The following is a 13,957-nucleotide window of genomic DNA, read 5'->3' on the forward strand; positions in this document are numbered from 1 at the left end:
TAACCTTCTGCCAGCGCCCAGAGAAATGAAACACTCCCTTCACTCTGGGCAATCCCTTAAGACTTAAAGTTTTGGATTTTTTGATTCCCCCCACCTTACCTTCTTCCTTCAGCAGCAAATGTCTGCCTCCTCTTCGTCCTCCTCCTCCTTCCACCCAAATTCTGAGGTTTTATTTCTGTCCTAATGGGTTTGCACACGTTATTTGCTTTTACATTGATTCATATGGGGAAAATTGCCTCTACTTACAAACTTTTCTACTTAAGAACCTGGTCATGGAACAGATTAAATTCGTAAGTAGAGGTACAACTGTAATTACATTTTACCACTTACATTGTCCGATGTTAGAAAGCTTCATTTAGCAAATGGCTTTTTTAAATAAAAAAAATGCATCCATTTTCCAGTAATAAAGGACCAACATTATTCATACCTTACATAAACTACCTCTGTGATCATATTACAAGCAACTGTATCCTCTTTGCTGACAATGTTAAATTATAGAGTCTACAAGGAGTTGGGTGGCCTACAAGTCGAAATAATAAATAAATAAATAATAAATATTTAATACTGTACTAACGACACTACTGCTACCCTTCAAAAAGACCTTGACCATGTATCAGAATGATCAAACAACTGGCAACTTCAAATCTCAACCAATAAATGCTCTGTCTTACACATCAGTGAAAAGAATTAGAACACAAAATACAAACTTGGAGGACACCACCTTAAAGATGGCTCTCACTTTGTCAATGACCTTGGAGTACTCATATCTAATGACCTAAATACCAGAGCCTATTGTAACAACATTGCTAAAAAGGCACTAAGAGTTATTAATCTAATCCCGCATAGATTCTTCACTGGCAATATCAATCTACTAACCAGCGCATACAAAATATTTGCTAGACCAGTTCTTGAATACAGCTCACCTGTCTGGAACATGCACTGCATATCAGATATCAAGACAATCAAGAGTCCAAAAATATTTCACAAGAAGAGATCTCCACTCCTCTGCTCACAACAGAATACTTTATTCCACCAGACTTGAAATTTTGGGCTTAGATAGCCTAGAATTTTGTCACCTTCGATCTGACCTAAATGTAGTTCACAAAATCATTTATCACAAGGTCCTTTCTGTCAACGATTTCTTCAGCTTCAACCGCAACAATACATGAGCACAAAATCAATGCAAACTTAATGTTAACCACTCCAAACTCGACTGAAAAAAATCTGACTTCAGCAACAGAGTAATCAATGCCTGGAATTTACTATCCTGACTCTGTGGTTTCTTCCCCAAACCCCAAAAACTTTATCCTTAGACTGTTGACAGTTGACCTCACCCCATTCCTAAGAGGTCTGTAAGGTGCGTGCTACCAAAATTTTTACTACCACACTGTGGGCGTGGCTTATGCATTTTCTTTCAACATCTTTTAGTGCAAATTGGGTGCTCTGGTATGGAACTCCATTTTTGCTACCCCACTGTGTTCCACCCCATCTGGGCAGTAGCCTACCCCATCTGGGCAGTAGCCTACCCCTGGGCGTGCATAAGCGCACCATTGTGCCTACTGTCCTATTGCCTAATTTACTGTACCTACTTTGCTAATGTTTATGTTTATACCAATACCTACTACTTTGCACATGCTTGACAAGCAAACAAACAAACATTACTACTCACTAGTGTGCAATGCTTATGCATGCAAAATGGATGTACCATTCAGATTGCATTCATATTAAAAGATTGTCATCACTTCTTTGAGGGCAGAATTGATTAATTGTAATAAAAAAGGGCAAACTTTGTTGTATTGAAGCATAATATTTCACTTAATACTTCATTTCCTGAAATATAAATTAAATTCTTACCCAAAGCACTTGAACTGCATTTTCCCTGCCAACATGTCTTTGCATCTGGAAATAGGATCTTCCTAAGATCAGATGTCTGGTTCTATTTTTCTGTGTATTCCTGATATTATTAATATCAGCACTTTTGCAGATTTATCTATTTCTGCCTTTTTTTTAAAAAAAGAAAAGAAAAACCATTTTCCACTATCTGCTAAACACTAAAACTCTGGAGTTAAGCAATCCAGTGTTTCAAATGAAAATTGAATCATTTTAAATTTGGATTGCTTTGCTAAAATATTTTATTTATTTATTTGATTTTTTTTTATGTCACCCTTCTCCTTAGACTCAGGGCGGCTTACAACATGTTAGCAATAGCACTTTTTAACAGAGTCAGCATATTGCCCCCACAATCCGGGTTCTCATTTTACCCATCTTGGAAAGATGGAAGGCTGAGTCAACCTTGAGCCGGTGATGAAATTTGAACTGCTGACCTGCAGATCTACAGTCAGCTTTAATGGCCTGCAGTACTGCACACTACCTGCTGTGCCACCTATTTTGCAATCTAAATGCTTTCACAAATTCTTCCTAAATATTGCAAAAGTGTCAAATATAATTGTGTAAACTGAGCCAGGTGTTTGGATTCTCCTTTTGCAAGAAACCAAAAGCTGAGTATTTCAAACTTCTGGAGCTCATAAACAACAGTGTAAAAAGAAATGTCTTGCAAATAATACAGCAGCTTTCTGAATAGTAATACAAGTCATTGTGAGTCCTCCAAAAGTTTCTTGATCCTCTATTGCAATTATTTTCTATCTATTCTTCATATGGAAGATTATAGAGTAACATTATTCATTGTGATTACTTGTTTTACATACAATTGAATATAAATGCATGGAGAAATTGCCATTTGCTGTTCTTGCCCTTGACTTCTGCAGTTCTCATTAAAAGAATCTACATATATAATCTTTGCGTGCGTCTTTGTGTAAGCTTTTTATGCTAGACTCTAACTTATATGGAGAAAAAGTACAAATATATACATACACCCACACACTTTTGTTAAATCTTGGATTTCAGTAGACTAGAACACCAAATGAGATGTCATACTCTTCTCTTCTGTATTTCTAGTACGTGGGACTAGAAACTTCTAGGATAAGATACCTAATATTCAACAATGACAATAACTTGTTGTGGGAAGCGAATAAAACACTATAATGCTTCTTTTCTTTCACATATACTGTAATTGAGTCTATCTTAATCATTCCAACCTTTTTTTTTTTCCTTGCCATTCAACTTTGGACATAAATAAGGTATTTTTCATGCTTATCAAAATTACTATTATTAGGATAGACTTCTTGGAATAAGAGAACTTCTGAGAATCTTTGGAACATGCAGATTCTCAGATGAATCATCACTCCATAGAAACTGGAAGGAAAGGCTTAAACTATTGTGTCCGGCACATTTGATTCCCCATTAAATTGTTGACCAAAGTGATACTCATCTATCTACTCATGGGTCAGCAGGAGTTGGAGTGTGTGATGGGAGCTCATCCTATCCTGAAGCAGCAATTAGGTTTTGAATGTGACCCCAGCGTCTTACCTCATGAGTCACCACACTCCCCTATAAGTATCCTATAACAAAGAATAGCCTCCTTAATTTGTTAAGAAGATTCATTAGACTGCTAGATTCACTAACGTGTTTCAGGCCTCTTGAATAGTACAGTAGTCTTTTCTTGCAGTATTTTGATACACAAGAATGCAAGCTAAAAGAGGCCATGCTATTATGTGAATGAACACAAAATTTATTTCTATAATGGTTTCTGCTGGATGCTGACAATCAGTTTCAGAACTGTGGCCTGCTGAGAAGGAAGTGCCTTTTTCCTCTCCACTTAATAAAAATTGCCTTTTGCAATAAAGCTCTGAGTAAGGAGCTTCCATGGGGCTGGTATAAATTATTGGACTAATTCTCCCCAGATCTGTGCTCCTAATGCTTATCACCCTTCCTCAATTACAGCTATTTTGAAGAAAAATAGGCACATTAAATTAAATTCATGCCACATCAGGTCTGGTCAAGTGGCAGTTGTAACAATAAAGCAATACATTCAGACCCTACACAGGAAGAAAATTGGAAGATTTTGAAGTTTCCTTTCTTTTAGTACACAATTACAGTAATTTTTTAGATCAAGCTTTCACTATATATTTTATGCATGAATAACCCCTTTCCTAGTTCATGTATTTTAAGACAAGTACCTTAAGAACCAACTATTATACATCAGATGCTTCTTGCCAACTGTTGATAGACAAGGTAATAAAAGTCACAGTTCATGCAGACAGGAAGACTTATTAGCTTGTTCAGAGAAGGGTATCAAAAGTCTATACAAAATACTGTTTTTTATTTCTGTGTGGAAGACAGCCATTTTTGTTCTCTAGGGTTTTCTCTCTAGCACATTCATGATTCCGCCCATCTCTCCCCCAGTTTAGCTGTAGAGCTGATTATATTTTAGTCAGGAGACTGCCTTGTCATGATCAGCAGAAAGGACATCACATTTTAAAGCGTTGGTAACAAAAAAAAGTGATTATATGGTAATTTCCACTCAGCAGTTAGAAATGATTTGTCACTTGACCTAGTGTCTCTGACTGTAGGAAATGGGAAATATAACTGCAACTTTCCTCTAGATATTACAGAACTGTCTTTACATTCAGGCTATTGTAAACATGTTATATGGCCACAGAAGACCCACTTCTGATGTTTTTGGCTATACATCTAACTTTGAGGGTGGTGCTCTCATTAGTTGCCATATTTTGAATTGGCAGTGGCAAAAAATGCCATTGCCAGTGATTTATCTGGACGCTCTTTTTTGAAGGACTGTCCAGTCCAACTCTGATTTATGAATAAAAGGTGTAAATAAGGGAAGTGGGTCCTTTGAGTGTTCTTCTGTCCTATTTTAAGGATTGGTAGATAGCAACTGAAGTGGCTATAAGGAATGATATATAACAGGGCTTTTGAAACATATGGGGGGTGTATCACATTATATGGGTATGTGCACAATATTCATAATATCTGAGTTGTCTTTTGTTATTTTGGCAGTGATAATTTCAGCTTTTTTCAAAAATAAGAAACATGATTATAGAAAATCCAGTATAGTTGGTTGAGTCTACGGAGAGGGGCGGCATACAAATCTAATAAATAATAATAATAATAATAAAAGTTAAACTTTTTTCTATGTAAAATGGCAGGATAATAATACAGTAATAATAATAATAATAAAAGTTAAACTTTTTTCTACATAAAATGGCAGAATAACTTGATTTCCATTCTTACCAATACCATCCAATTCCTTAATGGGAAGCATTAGCTGTGTTTATATATTGCATTAAATCTTAATTTGTTTAAACATGGTTTATTGAATATGGTTTGTCATAAACCATGGCTTGCAAGGTGCAAACCGGATTATTGCTTAATGGAATCAATACATTCATTCAGTGTATTCTCAGATCTCAGCCAGCCAAAGGCTGAGTAACTCTGAGGAAATCAGTCACTTATGTCTGCAGTTTTTAAACTGAACTAATAGTCAATAGTCTTTGACGTATTATCTTGTTGATGAGATTTAACAAAAACAAATTAATGCATGATTTATATTTGATTCAGCATCTAGAAAATAAAAAAAACTAGATTTCCAGAAAAGGAAGAGAATTGTTTTTGCTACAAAGCTTTTATTGTTGTTGTTCTGGTTCTTCTGCAACATAAACTGATCATATGTTTTTTTTAGATTGGAAGCTAGCTCAGCAGATGCACATAGAGAAAAGATCTTAAACAATAATTACCTTATTGATCTTACCAAGTCTCATAGTGGGTGCCATATATCAAGTCCGGGCAATGTATGTTCTGTTACATACTATTAGGACACAATTTTCAAGTCCTTTGCCAACAATCAATAGGCATGGAAACTATAAGGAATTCTGGAAAGATGACAAGCTGAAAGCACCATTTTAGGAGACGGATGCAAAAAGAATGGGTCGTAAAATAAATAAAAGTTGAAAAAAAGAATAGGGAAGATAAAGGAAATAAATCTAGACAGTAAGTAAAATAATGAGTTTTCCCCCAAATCAGAATTAGATTAAATAATCCACAAAGATAAGGGAAGATTGTGAGGCCTGCCATATAGAAACCAGATAAGCCAGGAACTGTAGCGAACTACCAATGTCTCTCACTCAGAATACTGTACCATCCCTCTCTACCTCAGCAGAAGAAATGAAGACGTTCTCCTATGACACTAGACAAAAGGGATGAAACACTAGCTATCAAGAGAAGAGATAACTTGTCCTTTAAAAGATAAAGTCTGTGTTTATCTAGATTATCAATTGAACCATTCCAATTTTTTCTTAGGCTTTTGTTTATTTAAACCCATGACTAATATCTGTTCAGAGCAGAGGTGAGGTATATGTTGACTTAATAAAGTGTAGTTCCACCCTGACTCTGTGCCTTTGTTTATTGTCTTTAATTGTCCAACTGATGTGTTATTCTTCACTATCTGTCCATTAGTATCCAAAGTGGTAGCAATTATGTGTGACTCACATAAAGGTATATCACATGCAACAATTTAAGAAATTCACATATCTGGTGTGATGGTGTTTTCTCCAAGATTCTTTTCTCAATAATGTGGCATGTGGAATTTTCTTCTATCTAACAGAAACACATTATTTACTATTATCCTGCATATTTACCAAATTTTCTATGAAGTGATGAGATTTGATCCTAGTTCCTTTTCACTGAATTGAAGAGAATTGAAGAGTGTAAAGCTTTAGACCCGCCTCTTTTAATTTAGATGAGTATCTGATAACAATGGTTTAAAATGGTATTTTCTTCAACACTGCTTTTTTATATATTAGTTCAAGTCCCTTATGGGTTTGGCAATAATTTTCAATCTATTTGAAAACTCCATGACTAACTATTATTACAAATTTTAATGCCCAACCCTCTTCCAGTGTCAAACTTTGAGAAATGTTGCTTTAATCTAACTTCAGCATGTTATTCTTGGCAACTTAGTGCCTTTCAGCTTCAGCAACTGTAAAAGAATTTAGTGTTTTTTTTACAGATTGTACATTTGCTTTACTCCTCTTGTTTTGATGAAATTACTTCCTTGCTTGATTAACTAAATTGAAAACCCTGGCCAACTCATGAGTTTAAAATGACTCTTATTTTCGTAATATCATAAGGAAGTTGCCCACTTCAAATGGGTTTCTTAAAATACCACCTATTTTAAAGCTTGCATGGGGACTAACTCCTGATGGATCCTGATGGATCCAAAATGTGAGAAGTGAGCAAATAGATGACACTGCATATTTATTTGTTAAAAACTCCACAGGAAGCTCCATAATATAAATAATCATTGATAGTTCTGAAAATTTGGAGCTTTTCAATATAAGTGGTGGAAGCTTGTGAACTAAAAAAAGCATCCTGTTTTTTTTAAATAAATAGTTATATGGTTTCTTTTTCTTTTAAAAATCAGCATGGGAGAATGCACATCAAGATGAATGAAAACCAAACACTGAAATTGTGGAGTGTTAATTAGCATTTTCAGCTTTGCCCCACAATTCATATTGGAATTAATTTTGGCAATATATTTTGGGCAGTTTAGTTCTGTATGATTTTCACACTGCAATTTCTCTCCTACAATTTTCAGCTGCATCTTTTTCCCTCTCTCATATTTTTTAGATAGTGTTGGCTCGTAGGGAAGTTTAATATGAATTAAGTTTAATATACCAATAGCGTAATGTGAGTCCAAAGTATAGGAGGTAAGAAGGTAATATCATGTCATTATCTTTAGGTGCCAAAAGGCAGCAATTAGTGGCAGGCAATGCTGTAACCTGTCACCTTCATAGTTTAAAAAACACTGACCTAGAGAGCTCGTTAGCTGACTTCTCATCAATTTGTTTGCATATGGCTATGTTTTGCTCCCAATTTATAGATAAGGGAGTGTCTTCGGAGAGGGGCGGCATACAAATCTAAGTAATAAATAAATAAATAAATAAATAAATAAATAAATAAATAAATAAATAAATAAATAAATAAATAATAAGGGCTTAAAAAATTATTCTGAGAGAGTAACAATGAAAGATCTTGCAAGCCAGTAAGAGCTGGGAACATCATTAGCACCTGGAAAGAAACAGTCTGAGCAAGTAGAGCAATGGAAAAAACCCTGCAAAGACTTAGGGCTTGGAAAACATTCTTCTTTGCAGAGAGTAACAATGAAAGAGCTTGCAAGCGAGTAAGAGCTGGGAACATCATTAGCACCTGGTTAGGGCTGGAAAGAAACATTTGGAGAAAGTTAGACCAATGGGGTGAAAAAACTGCACAAAGACCTAGAGCTTGGAAAACATTATTTGCAGAGAGTAAAAATGAAAGAGCTTGGGTACATTAGTAGTACCTGGTTAGGGCTGGAAAGAAACATTGGAGCAAATAGAGAATGAAAAAAAAAATCAAAGATAAGGTTTGGAATACATTCTTGGCAGAAAGTAACAATGAAAGAGCTTGCAAGCTGGTAAGAGCTGGGAACATTGTTAGCACCTGGTTAGGGCTAGAAAGAAACTTACTCAGAGTAACTTAGAGTAATGAAAAAAACCCTGCAAAGACGTAGGACTTTGAAAACATTCTTTACAGAGAGAAACAACGAAAGAGCCCGCAAGGTAAGAGCTGGGAAGATTGTTAGCAGCTAGTTAGGGCTGGGGGGAAAAAGCTACATTCAGAGTATAAAACACACCCTAATTATCAGGGAGGGAAAAGGTGTGTCTTATACACTGAAAAATACAGTAAATTCAGATTTTTAAAAAATGTATTTTAAGAAGATTTTATATTTACCAAAAGTGCCCTACATATAATATGCACATCCTATAACTTTATGTGTTAGGCAATTCAATACTTGGCTCAATTGGAGTTTCTCAAAAGTTCCCCATAATTTAAACCAGTTTCCAATGGAAACATTTGATGTGGGCCATTTTTTCTTAGTCTCTACTTTTGCCTAACTCTGCCTTTCTTTTTGGGTTCTTTCTCATCATTAAAAGCACTCAGATGTTTTGAAAAGCACCAAATGCCAAACACATCATGAGCTAAAAACCTGGATTGGGGCAGATTATTGGTTTCATACAATTTTCTTTGCCAACTGATTGGCTATCTGAAGAATGCATGCTGTCCTATGCATTCTGGAATCATCAACAGCTAAGAAGATTACTGTCTAATTCAGGGGTGGGTATTTCTTGATTAAGAAATACACTTACTGTATTTATATTCTTGCAACGAGAGACAAACGTTAGAGATCACTCAAAACTGAAACAGGTTTGAATAGGCAGGATTATTACTGAATTATGGAATTTACTTTATGCTTGTTATTCACTATTTTTTCCTTGCATGACAAAAGGAGGTTTACTATAATGTGTTATAGCTTCAGGTATGTGTCATAAAGGAATTATGGTCTATAAAGAAATCACCACAAGCTCCTAACATAATGCATCCATTTAAATTTTAATATAGTTCATTTGGACAAACCCAAGTGGTTTTTTTTCCAGACAAGAGATTCAAGTTCTAAAACGCCTCCACAGACATTAAAGGGGAAATGCTGGTTGCATGTTAATAATAAGCTATGTTTCTTGCTGCTTCCTCTTCGTAACCAAGACAAGGCTTCCTTGAAAGTTCCTGATCTAGTGAGGTGGCTTCACTTAGATCCTTTCTATATCAAACAAAATTAGAACAGTTTGTTATTCTGTCAACAGTTGTTTTTTCTCTTTTAAAGGTTTACCAAACAGCAATCTCCTTGGGGAAGGATTCTCTTCCTACATGGTTAATTTGTTTAAACCTCTGTTTGATGAGGGGAGAGGAAGATGACGTTCTGAAAGAGAGAGACTTTTCAAGAAAAAGTAAATGTTTACACATCTAATATAAGTGGGGAGGGAAAAAGAGCATCCTAAATAGCTGACTTCCTGAAATAAATATGAAGGGGGTGGTATGAGAGATGTACTTGTTGAACTTCATTCTGGATGGATGTTATAGTAACTAAATGAATAGGCCTTAAACTGAGAACCTCTGACATCTGCACATATTCTCAAAGGAGATACTTTTACGTTACAATCAGAATGAAACTTCTCTGTTTCATGTCTTCTTATTGTTGGGCAGGTAGAGATTTAATATTTTCCTTTGACAATTCTTTTTGCAAATATTCTCCCTTGAACTTTTTTAAAAAAAATTATCTTGCTTATTAGACACATTTCATTGTATCTTTCACTTTCAGATTCCAGGGTGAGGCAAAAAGAGCATGATTAACATTTTCTATGAATAAAGTCATGACCTACTTTTAAGCATCTCTGGAGGCAATGTTCCATCACTGCAACGCACTGCACTTTGGGCCATAAATTGAGCACAATAACCTACATTCCAAAGCAGGCAAAAAAAGAGCAAAGTATCTTTTACATCTATTGTACTTGGAAATGAGACTAACAATTTTCTCAAATAGGCTAAGTGGAAATGGAAGTGACGTTGCTGAAACCCTATGCACTTTCATTCTAAGACTTGCTAAATGCAATTATATTTTCTTCCAGATAAGTCAATAAATAGAAGTAAATTTATTAAGTGGAAGGCAGTGTCAGTTATTCATGAACACTGTAATAGAGAGGCCTGTTGGTGTGTGAAGATAAAAGCACTGGAACATGCATTTCCTTCATGGTCATAGCACCTTCTTACATGCATACATCCTATTGTCTCTTCTAATTTGCCTTCTTGCATGCATCACCCTACATCCTCCCTCACCTCAATGCCCCATTGTGGTTGGTCCTTCCTGCTACAGATTGAAGCTGAACAGCAAAATCTTACTGTAGTACTGATATGTTGAAGAAAGATGAAGAAAACTGTATTGGGGGGTAGGTGGATGCGTGGGTGTGATTTGCTAGAAACATGCAAATTCCATCTTTTTCATTCCATTCATGATTGTTGCTAGTATTTTTGTGAAAATTCAACCTAGAAGTAAGGAAGAACTTCCTGACGGTCAGAGTGATCAACCATTGGAACAACCTGCCTGCGGAGGTTGTGAACTTCCCAACTCTGGACACTTTCAAGAGGAGATTGGACTGCCACTTGGCTGCGGTGCTCTAGGATTCCTGCTCAGGCAGGGGGTTGAACTTGATGACCTGCATGGTCCCTTTCAACTCTAATAATAAATAAAATAATAAAATAAAATAAAATAAAATAAAATAAAGTAAAGTAAAGTAAAGTAAAGTAAAGTAAAGTAAAGTAAAGTAAAATAAAATAAAATAAAATAAAAAATAAAAAATAAAAATAAAATAAAATAATAAAATAAAATAAAATAAAATAAAATAAAATAAATAATAAAATAAAAAAAATAAAAATAAAATAAAATAAAATAAAATAAAATAAAATAAAATAAAATAAAATAATAAACTAAACTAAACTAAACTAAACTAAACTAAACTAAAATAAAATAAAATAAAATAAAATAAAATAAAAAAATAAAATAAAAAAATAAAATAAAATAAAATAAAATAATAAATAAAATAAAACCCAGAAACTGAAGGCAAAATTCTTCCGTGACATGGAACAGCCCACTTAATTTTAAAAAAAATGAAAAGTCAGATTGAAAGAAGTCCTTTAAGAAATATGCATGTATAAGATGAAATCCTTCAAGAAATGGCTATTGAATAAAGTTTAGCACCTCCCTAGTTATTCCAAGAGAGTCTTTTAATAGAAAGCATGAATACATTTTTATCATGTTGGCAGTGCAAGGGGTTAACCGGGAAGACCAGTTATAGAATAGTGTAGTTTGATAATAAGGCCAACATAGCAAAATGTAATAAATTGACTCGAAAAGCTAGTGATGTTGTTGTTATACTTGCACAGGTGGCATCATAGTAATCAGCCAACAAAAACAATTTTCTGTGCAAAATAAGAAGAATATTAATGAAAAAAACATCTAGGATAAACCATCTTCTGCCTGGGGTTTATACTTCACTCTTTCTGACACACACAATTTATCTCTAACACATTTTTAAAAATAATCTTATTGGGATAAAAATTGAGTCAAAGAGCTTGACTTACGAGTCAAGTTTTATAGTAAGTCCTTGACTTACGACTTCAATTGAGCTCCAAATTTTTGTTGCTAAGCAAGGCAGATGTTAAGTGAATTTTGACCCATCTTAAGACCTTTCTTGCCATAGTTGTTTAGTGCAGTGTTTCCCAACTTTGGCAACTTGAAGATATTTGGACTTCAACTCCCAGAATTCCCCAGCCAGCGAATGTCAAGGTTGTAAAACACTGGTTTAGTGAATCACTGGAGTTGTTAGGTTAGAGAGATGGTTGTTAAGTGAATCTGGTTTCTCCATTGACCTTGCTTGTCAGAAGGTCACAAAAGAGAATCATATAATGCTGGGACACTGCAACTGCCATAAATATGAATTGGTTGCCAAGCAACTGAATTTTGATCACATGACCATGGGAATGTCACAACAATTGTGTGAAAAAAGATCAAAAGTCCCTTTTTTCCCAATGAATTTGTAACTTTGAATAGTCACTAACTGAAATGTTGTAAGGGGAGAATTTGAGCCTTCAAAAATGTTGTCAAAGAGGAATTAAGCCTATCAATGTTCAACAACTGAATAAAAAGGGTGGGGAGGGAGTTCTTGTAGTCTTATATACATATTCAACAAAGCTCTCTCCTTTGCTGAAATGTGTGGCCGGTGATTAATCCCCGGCCCGGATTTGCTGCAGGGCTGGGGAGACGCGGCCCTCAGCGCAGCCGCCATTTTGTGGCCGGGATCTCGCAAGATTTCGTGAGATCCCGGCCATTTTCTGGGCATCGGCCTCTGCCGATGATGTCGTCGGAGGGCGGAGCCTGCCAGCCCTATATAAGGGGCTGCACAGGCTTGGGGCCTCCTTTTTGCCCTGACAACGACGAGCAGCTAACACCCACCTGCCCTCCCTATCTTCCAGTGTGCGACTGTGGGTCGCCCTTAGGGGGCCGAATATGAATTTTTGGCGGTCTCGGCATTTTCTGCGACCGTTTTTTCACCTATTCCACACTGTGGTGATGGATGGCGGTTAGGGGGTGCTTGGCCCCCCCGATTAGTCTAATTGGCTTACCTTTGGTCATTTGGGTAGGCAGGTTAGGGGCGGAAAATTGGGTGGTGTTTAGCAACTGCGTGTTCTCCGTTGGGCATCTTTGGGGATGATTGACAGGTTCTCTCCAAAGGTCATTGTTGTATCCTGTAATGGCTACCTTGTAACTCTGTAAATAGTTTGTTCCTCTTTCAGCGCTGTCTGAGCCCAAGCAGGAAGTCGCTCCTGATTGGCTCAGACGCGGCCGGCTCTAGCTTTGGCGGGAACCGCAAATATATAAAAGGAGCGGTTTCTCCAGGCAGAGTCAGTCGGTACTCGCTGAATTGTCACTTTACCTTGCTGAGCTGTCACTTGTTCTCTGAGCTGAATAAAAGTACCGATTGCTCAAAACCCTGTCTCTGGGTCTACTTCACTGGCGACGAACGGACGGAAGAAACTTCGCGTGCAACATGGACAAAATCCAGATCGGCCAGGCTCCGGAACTCTTCGATCCCGAGAAATCGACATGGGACGAGTACATGGCCACCTTCGAGATCTTCCTCGAGGCGGCGGGAATGCAGGACGCCGAAGCCGATCGCAGACGGGCTATTTTCCTTAACTACTGCGGCGCAGAAATCCGTAGACTTGCCCAAACTCTCACCGAACCGGAACAAGCAAGAGCCACAGCGTGGGACGTCCTACAACAAAAACTGGCGAGCCATTTCAAGCCGACCAAACCAGCCATGGTTTTTCGGCATCAATTCCACATGATGGCTCAGAGGGAAACCGAGTCGATCAGCCAGTTTACAACGCGGCTTCGAACGGTACTTGCTCAATGCAAGTTTAAAGACCCGGAAGCTCGCCTCACCGACGCCTTGGTTTTCGGCATGAAAAGCAGCACGGTGAGAAATAAACTCCTCATCGAAGAAGAGCCGAGCCTACAAACCGTGATTAAACTGGCGCAAACCGCAGAAGCAGCCGACGCAGCGGCGAGAGAATTGAAAGAGCACGGAAGGCGAGAACTCATTGCAAAAAT

Source organism: Erythrolamprus reginae, chromosome 3, assembly GCF_031021105.1.
Source record: "Erythrolamprus reginae isolate rEryReg1 chromosome 3, rEryReg1.hap1, whole genome shotgun sequence".
Classification (NCBI taxonomy): domain Eukaryota; kingdom Metazoa; phylum Chordata; class Lepidosauria; order Squamata; family Dipsadidae; genus Erythrolamprus; species Erythrolamprus reginae.